Raw genomic sequence first — 7,562 nt, forward strand, 5'->3', positions numbered from 1 at the left:
AAAGAAAGAAAGAAATTACCACAGCCACCCCAACTTTCAGCAGCTACCACCCTGATCAGTCAGCAGCCATCAAGATTAAGGCAAGTCCCTCCACAAAAAGAATACAACTGTCTGAAGGCTCAGATGATGGTTAGCATTTTTTAGTAATAAAATATTTTAATTAAGTTATGTGCATGTTTTTAGACATTATACTATTGTACACTTAATAGACTACAGTATAGTATAAACATAACTTTTATATGAACTGGGAAACCAAAAACTTCATGTGACTCGCTTTATTGCAACATTCACTTTATTGCAGCGGTCTGGAACCAAACACAGTATACCCGAGGTATAAGTGTTGGCATGCATGTATGTGTGTATGTATATCTTCTCACCCAATCCCAGAGAGCAATCTCTTAAAACAAATAATCATTTTTTTTAAAAGTCCAGCAAAACTAAGCAAAATAATGAAAAAGTCGACATTATATGCTCTGTTCCATACCCATAGTCCCCTTCTTATAAACGTAGTAGAGGCATCTCTAGATCAAAAGGTATGGACATTTTAATCACTTTCTTTTTAGCTACATTTTTTCTGCTTTCCAGAATGTTAGACCAATTCATAGCTTGACCCACAATACATTAGTGTGCCCATCTTTCACTGAGTAGCTCTTAACAAGAATCTCATTTGTCCACTTTATATAACAAAATGTATGGCCATAATATGAATTGCCTGTAATAAATAGAAATAAATTAATAAAAATAGAAGTTCATGAGTGAGAAAAAGAGAGCCCCAAAACAGGAATGGGGGCTTTAGATTGGAGATCACAGATCTTCCTATGCAAGAAGAAAGAACAATCTCACTGATTAGTTAATTAGTGTGGCTCTCTTGTTTCCCATAAGCTAACAGAAAGCAGAGAAATAAGCAGGGTCCTAGTTGGTTTTGCTCACACACCGACTCAGGAGCCACCTAGGAAAACCCACCAGGTGGACCCCCTTCCTACACCCACCTTCACCTACAGAAAATGGAAACAAGGTCAGGTAACAAAGGCTGACTATTAACAGCATGAAACAATCCTCAGAGAATAGCTGGGGTATAACTGAACAAACAGTGATGTGAATGGAATGGAATGCCATTATGCTGCAAGAAATGAGGAAATACGCAATTTCAGATTCACAAGAAAGACTTGTATTATGCAGAACTGAGCAGACAAAGAACAACAATTTAATAATTTGTTGTTGTTGAATCATTTCAGTCCTGTCCAACTCTTTGTGACCTCTTTTTGGGGTTTTCTCGGTAGAGATACTGGAGTGGTTTACCATTTCCTTCTCTCGGCCATTTTACAGATGAGGAATTAAGGCAAATAAAGTTGTGGCCTGCCCACAGTCACACAACTAACACAGCTAGTAAGTACCTGAGGCTGGATTTGAACTCAGGCAGATGAGTCCTCCTTATTCCAAACCCAGTGCTCTATCCATTTCATAACCATATTGTAAAAACTAACTACTTTGAAAGCAATAAAAGCTATGATCAACACAATGACTCCACATGATTCCAGAGGACCAGTAATGAAGCACATTACTTACCTCTTATCAGACAGGGGATGGATTTAGGATACAGAATGAGACAAATGTTTTTTGAAACAAGACCAATGACAGAATTTGCTTGGCATAACTATGCATATTTGTTAAAAAGGAATTTGTTTTTCTTTCTTTTTTCCCCCAATGGGCTGAGAAAAAATAGATTTCTTTGTTAATTTTTAACATTTAATTTCTTAAAAGTAGGGGGAGGAAGGCTCGAGCTGTCAAGGAAAGCCAAGACAACAAAAAGATTTGTTTTTTGGTTTTGTTTTTTTTTAAGCTGTATTGGGGCAAATAGAAAGATCAAAGAAGTGATAGGATTGCTGCTTGAAATGGATGGGACCATGGTAACTAACAACAGAGAGAAAGCAGTGCAATTCTTTCATTATTCTACTTTTGTTTCCTACTCAAAGGAGAATGACTTTTGCAGTGAAAATAATGTAAGAAAAATGGCTAACAGGAGGTTGATGTCTAAGATAAGTAAGTGAGAAAACAGCCCTTGATGAATTCAAGTAACCTGGATTTGATGAATTACTGGAAGAACTGGGTGAGTCTGTCAGTGACGTTTGAAAGATCATGGAAAACAAAAGAGATGCTGAAGTCACAGGGTTTTCCAAAAAGATAATACAGGTAAAATCCACAGACTATCAGCCAGTGAGTTTGACTTTGAATCTGGAAAAATTCCAGAAAAGATCATAAAAGAAACGGTTAGTAAATACGTTAGTCATTATAGGATTGTGAGAAATGAAAGAGTTAAGTTTCCACATACGTAGATAAGATATCAGCCCGGACAGGCTAACTTCTCCGTGGGGGAGAGGTGGGGGTGGGGGAAGTGATAACACAATTCTAGGTACATAATGCATGTTAGGGGTGGGGCGTATAAGGAACATTGTAACCCTTCCTGATCCAGAAGGGAGGAGTTAGGCAATTACTAACTATAAAGCTTTCCCTGACTTCTTTTGCGGCTCGCATTTTCTCCCTTTCCAAGGAGGTGCGCTTGCTTCTCTCCAGTATCGAAAGGACGAACTTCAACCTCTTTAATAAAAAGTCTTTGAGACACCAGTCTTCAGAACTGATTCTGGAGTCGTCTTTATAACAGGATCATGAGACCTAGTAGCCCAAGGAAACTTGTATGAATTCAAATCATAAGGTTGCATGTTTGAATCACTTTGGGGTCACAGTGCCCCTTCATTTGAAAGGCCCCATACCTGGAATTCGCTCCCCCTCTGCCTCCCTTCAAGTCCCAACTAAAGTTTCATCTTTTACAGAAAACCTTTCCTGATCCTCTTTAATTCTAATGCCTCTAATGCCTTTCATCTGTTGATTATTTCCAATTATTTGTCCTGTATATAGTTTGTTTGTGCATAGACTGTGAGCTCTTTGAGGGCAAAAACTGTCTTTTGCCTTCCTTTGTATCCCCAGCACTTAAATGTTTCATAGATGCTTGTTGACCATAGGACTGCATGTAGTGCAGAGGTTCCCAACATTTTTGGTTCTGCTCACCAGGGGTGGGAAGACGTGGCCCTCTACGTCCTCAAGTGTGCTCCTTTGACTGGATCCAAACTTCACAGAACAAATCCCCTTAATAAAAGAATTTATTCTGTAAAACTTTGGACTCAGTCAAAAGGCCACACCCAAGACCCTAGAAGGCAACAGGTGGCCTCCAGGCTGCAGGTTCCCCAGCCTTGTGTTTAACCCCTTTCAACAAAAGAAATGTGTCACAAACCTTCAATATACTATTGGGACTATCATTACTTTTTTTTTTTAGAATATATTTATTTAAAAATTAAGAGATGAGAGGATTATACTGGGAGAAGGAGAAAGGGAGAGGTAGAATGGGGTAAATTATCTCACACAAAACAGACAAGAAAAGACTTTTACAGTATAGGGGAAGTGGGGGAAGGTGAGAGGGAATGAGTGAATCTTATTCTCATCAGGTTTAAGGAGGGAATAACATACACACTCAATTGGGTATCAAAAGGTATCTTACCCTACAGGAAAACAGGGGGGAAGAGGATAAGAGGGGGGGAGATATAGAGAGGAAGGCAGAATGGGGTGGGGTAATCAGAAGCAAACACTTCTGAAGAGGGACAGGTTCAAAAGAGAGAATAGAATAAACTTGGGGTGGGACAGGATGAAGGGAAATATAGTTTTCCACAGTATGACTACTATGGAAGTGTTTTGCTTGACTATGCAAGTATAACCTGTATCGAGTTGCTTGCCTTCTCAGTGAGGATGGATGGATGGGGAGGGCGTAAGGGAGAAAATTTGGAACCCAAAGTTTTAAAAACAAATGGTAAAAAATTGTTTTCACATGCAACTGGGAAATAAGATATACAGGCAATGGGGTATAGAAACCTCTCTTGTCCTACAGGAAAATAGAAGAAGAAAGGGATAAAGAGGAAGGGAGGGCAGATTAGGGGAAAGGGTATTCAGAATGCATGCCATCTTGGGGTTGGGGGAGGGACAAGATGGGGAGAAAATTTGGAACTCAAAATCTTGTGGAAGTGAATATCGAAAACTAAAAATAAATAAATTAATGGACAAAAAAATATTTATTTATCTTGTTACATTTTGAGTTCCAAATTCCAATTCTCTTAAGAGATTGCCAACATTTGATATAGGTATATATGTGGAACCATAAAATGCATACTTTCACATAGCAGTTCTTTCTCTGAAGATGGATAGTATTTTCCTTCATGAGTTCTCTGTAGTTGATTTGAAATGTCCATATTACTCAGAAGAGCTTAGTCATTCACAGTTACTCTTTGAACACAATTGCTGTTACTGTATACAATGCTCTCCTGGTTCTGCTTATTTCACTCTGCATTATTTCGAACAGGTCTTTCCATATTTTTTTTAAAACCAACTTACTCGTCATATCTTACCACACAGTAGAACTCTATCACAATCATATACTACAACTTATTCAGCCATTCTCCGATTGATGGGCATTCCTTCACTTTCCAGTTCTTTGCCACCACAAAGAGAGCTGCTGTAACTATATTAGAACATATAGGTTCTTTTCCTTTTTCCCTGATCACCTTGGAAACAGACCTAATAATGGTATTGTTGGGTCAACAGTTTTCTAAGTGGCTGAATATAATTCCTGTCATTACTTTTGTTTGTGTATTCCTAGTACTTACCAAAGTGCATGGCACATAGTAATTATGGCTTAAAATGCTTTTGCATTCATTCATTCATACATACATATACTCAACAGCTGTTTTTCTTTGTATTTTGAAATGTTAGTTTTGATGATTGTTAAGTTCATGATAAAAAAAATGAACAGGTCATACTAGGCTAAATTTATTTCCTTTTTTTTTTTTTACTTATAGAAACTGGTACGAAGGAAAGAAGTAAATATTTACTATGCGTCAGATGCTTTACAAACTTTATCACATTTGATTCTCACAACAGCCCTATTATTATTATCCTTATTTTACGATTGAGGAGCAGAGAATTGAGTTCAGTGACTTACCCAGGGCCCAAGGTTACACAGCTAGTAAGTGACTGTGACCAAATTTGAATTCACGGCTTATTGACTTAAGGTCGGGTGCTCTGTGCACTATGGTACCACCTAGAGGCCACAGGAGATCAGGAGAATAGCATAGCTATAGATTCTAGCAAAATATTCAGTATTTAATATTATTCTTGTGCAAAAAACACAGAAATGTGAATTATATAATAATACAGTTAGATGGATTCAGAAAATGACTAACCTCAAAGAAAAGTCACTATTGATTCAAGGTTGGCTTGGTCATAGCTAACCAGTAGAATGAGAATGGCCCAGGATCTTGTTTGGATCTGTGCTGTATAACATTTTTGTCATTGACTTGGTTAAAGGCATAGATCAACAAATCAACAAACATTTCTCTTTTTTTAAATTTGGTTAGGCAGTGAGGTTAAGTGACTTACCCAGGGTCACACAACTAGTAAGTATTATGTGTCTGAGGCTGGATTTGACCTCTGGTCCTCCTGACTTCAGGGCCAGTGCTCTATTGACTACGTTCCTCAACAAGCATTTCTTAAGCACATACTATGTGCCAGTCACAGTGCTAGCCACTGTAGATACAAAGACAAAAAGGAAATTGTCCCTTCCTTCAAGAAATTTATATTTTTAAGGGTCCTCCTCCTCCACACATAGTGGACTAGTCACATAAAGCAGAGAAGATAACAGAAGTCACGTGTTAACAGAGTATTAATATCTATATGGATCCCTTTACTAAGTGTGAACACCCTTATTTGAATGAGACTCCTCCTAGGTTCTATGTAGTTAAATTTCATAAAGCAGAGGTGTAAAACACCAAGTTCCTAGATGCCCCAATCAGATTAAAGTATAATTGCTAACTATGATAGACTTAGCTCTTCTCAGCAATACAATGATCCAAGGCAATTCCAAAAGACTCACGATGGAAAATGCTATTATCCACATCCGGAGAAAGAACTGATGGAGTCTGAAAGCACATAGAAGCATACTATTTTCACTTTCTTTGTTTTTTTCATGTTTTTCCCCTTTTGTTCTCTTTCTTCTTTCACAACATGACTAATGTGGAGATATGCTTTACATGATTGTACATGTATAACCTATATCAGATTGCTTGCCGTTTTGGGAAGGGGGATGGGAGAGGAGGGAGGTGAGGGAAGGAGGGAGAAAGATTTGGAACTCAAAATCTTATAAAAAATGAATGTTGAAGGGGTGGCTAGGTGGTACAATGGATAAAGCTCTAGCCTTGGAGTCAAGAGGACCTGAGTTCAAATCTGGCCTCAGATACATAATATTTCCTAGCTGTGTGACCCTGGGCGAGTCACTTAACCCTAATTGCCTCATTAAAAAAAAAAAAAAAGAATGTTGAAAATTGTCCTTACATGTAATTGGAAAAAATAAAATACCATTTACCCAAAAATAAAATAAAAATCTAGGAACCCATTTAACCCATTTAAAAATGCATTTGATAAAGTAAGTGTAAATGTAATCAAATTAAAATGTAAAATAAGTAAAACAACAATAATATACAGATAACATTACATTTTAAAATTAAGTCATTATGTGGCCTACAGAGATCTTATGTATGGATTTGTGACCCAGTTTCCATTCAAATTTGACACCACCACTGCAGAGTGTGAACTCAGATGAGTAGGCTTGAGGTTTCCTATGGAGGAGACTCCTGCCAGGGGGAGGAGGCAGGTATTTGTTTCTCCTGTAGCTATTGTGTTTAGCCATTGAACTACTTAGACACCCCAGTCAGCACTTGGAGAATTCCCTTCAGTTCTGCTTCTGGGAGCCAAGATGGCCAGCTGAGTAAAAAGTAAGTCTCTCTCACTGTCCCTTACTAACTTCTGAAAGCCCAGAAAATATCAGCCCAGGAAAAACCCTAGAACAGCTGAACCAGCAGAAAGTCAGGGTGCAGCAGTCCAGTAGCCCAGGTAGCTTGAGGGATTAACAGGAAAGGCCCCTCTTGCCCTGGGGGAAGGGGAGCAGCACAGAACAGGAGGCATCCCAGCAAGCTAGCTGAAAGCCCCACCTCAGCATACCAGGGGGAGATACTGAACCCAAGTGGTGGAGCAGGCAAACACCAACACCAGGACCCCCAAATGCCTCAGTAAGGGCCAGTGGAAACCAGCTCAAAAAACCACCACATGCCTTGGCGTTCTACAGCAACCAAGTCTACCAGTGCCTCAGCAAAACTCTGGGAAGTGCTCCAAGGGTTCCCCCCAGGTGGAGAAACATCCTGCAGCAGTGAAACATCCATCTGAAAGGAGCCGAATAAAGTGAAAGGAGGGAAAGGAAAGGCCCAGGTGAGCAGGCAACCTCCAGGGGCCAGACTACCCAATCCTACCCCTAAAGTCCCAGTGTTGCTGATTCCAGCCCAACACCAGAGAAGCTGCCAGAACCCTACAGCCTCCAACTGCCAGCATCGGAGGCCCCAGAACACAAAGCCAGTGACCAGGCCCAGGGCTCCCAACACAAGAAGCTTGGGTCAGTACCCCCTGCTCCCCAG

Source organism: Vombatus ursinus, unplaced genomic scaffold (assembly GCF_900497805.2).
Source record: "Vombatus ursinus unplaced genomic scaffold, bare-nosed wombat genome assembly UNPS02014798.1, whole genome shotgun sequence".
Classification (NCBI taxonomy): Eukaryota; Metazoa; Chordata; class Mammalia; order Diprotodontia; family Vombatidae; genus Vombatus; species Vombatus ursinus.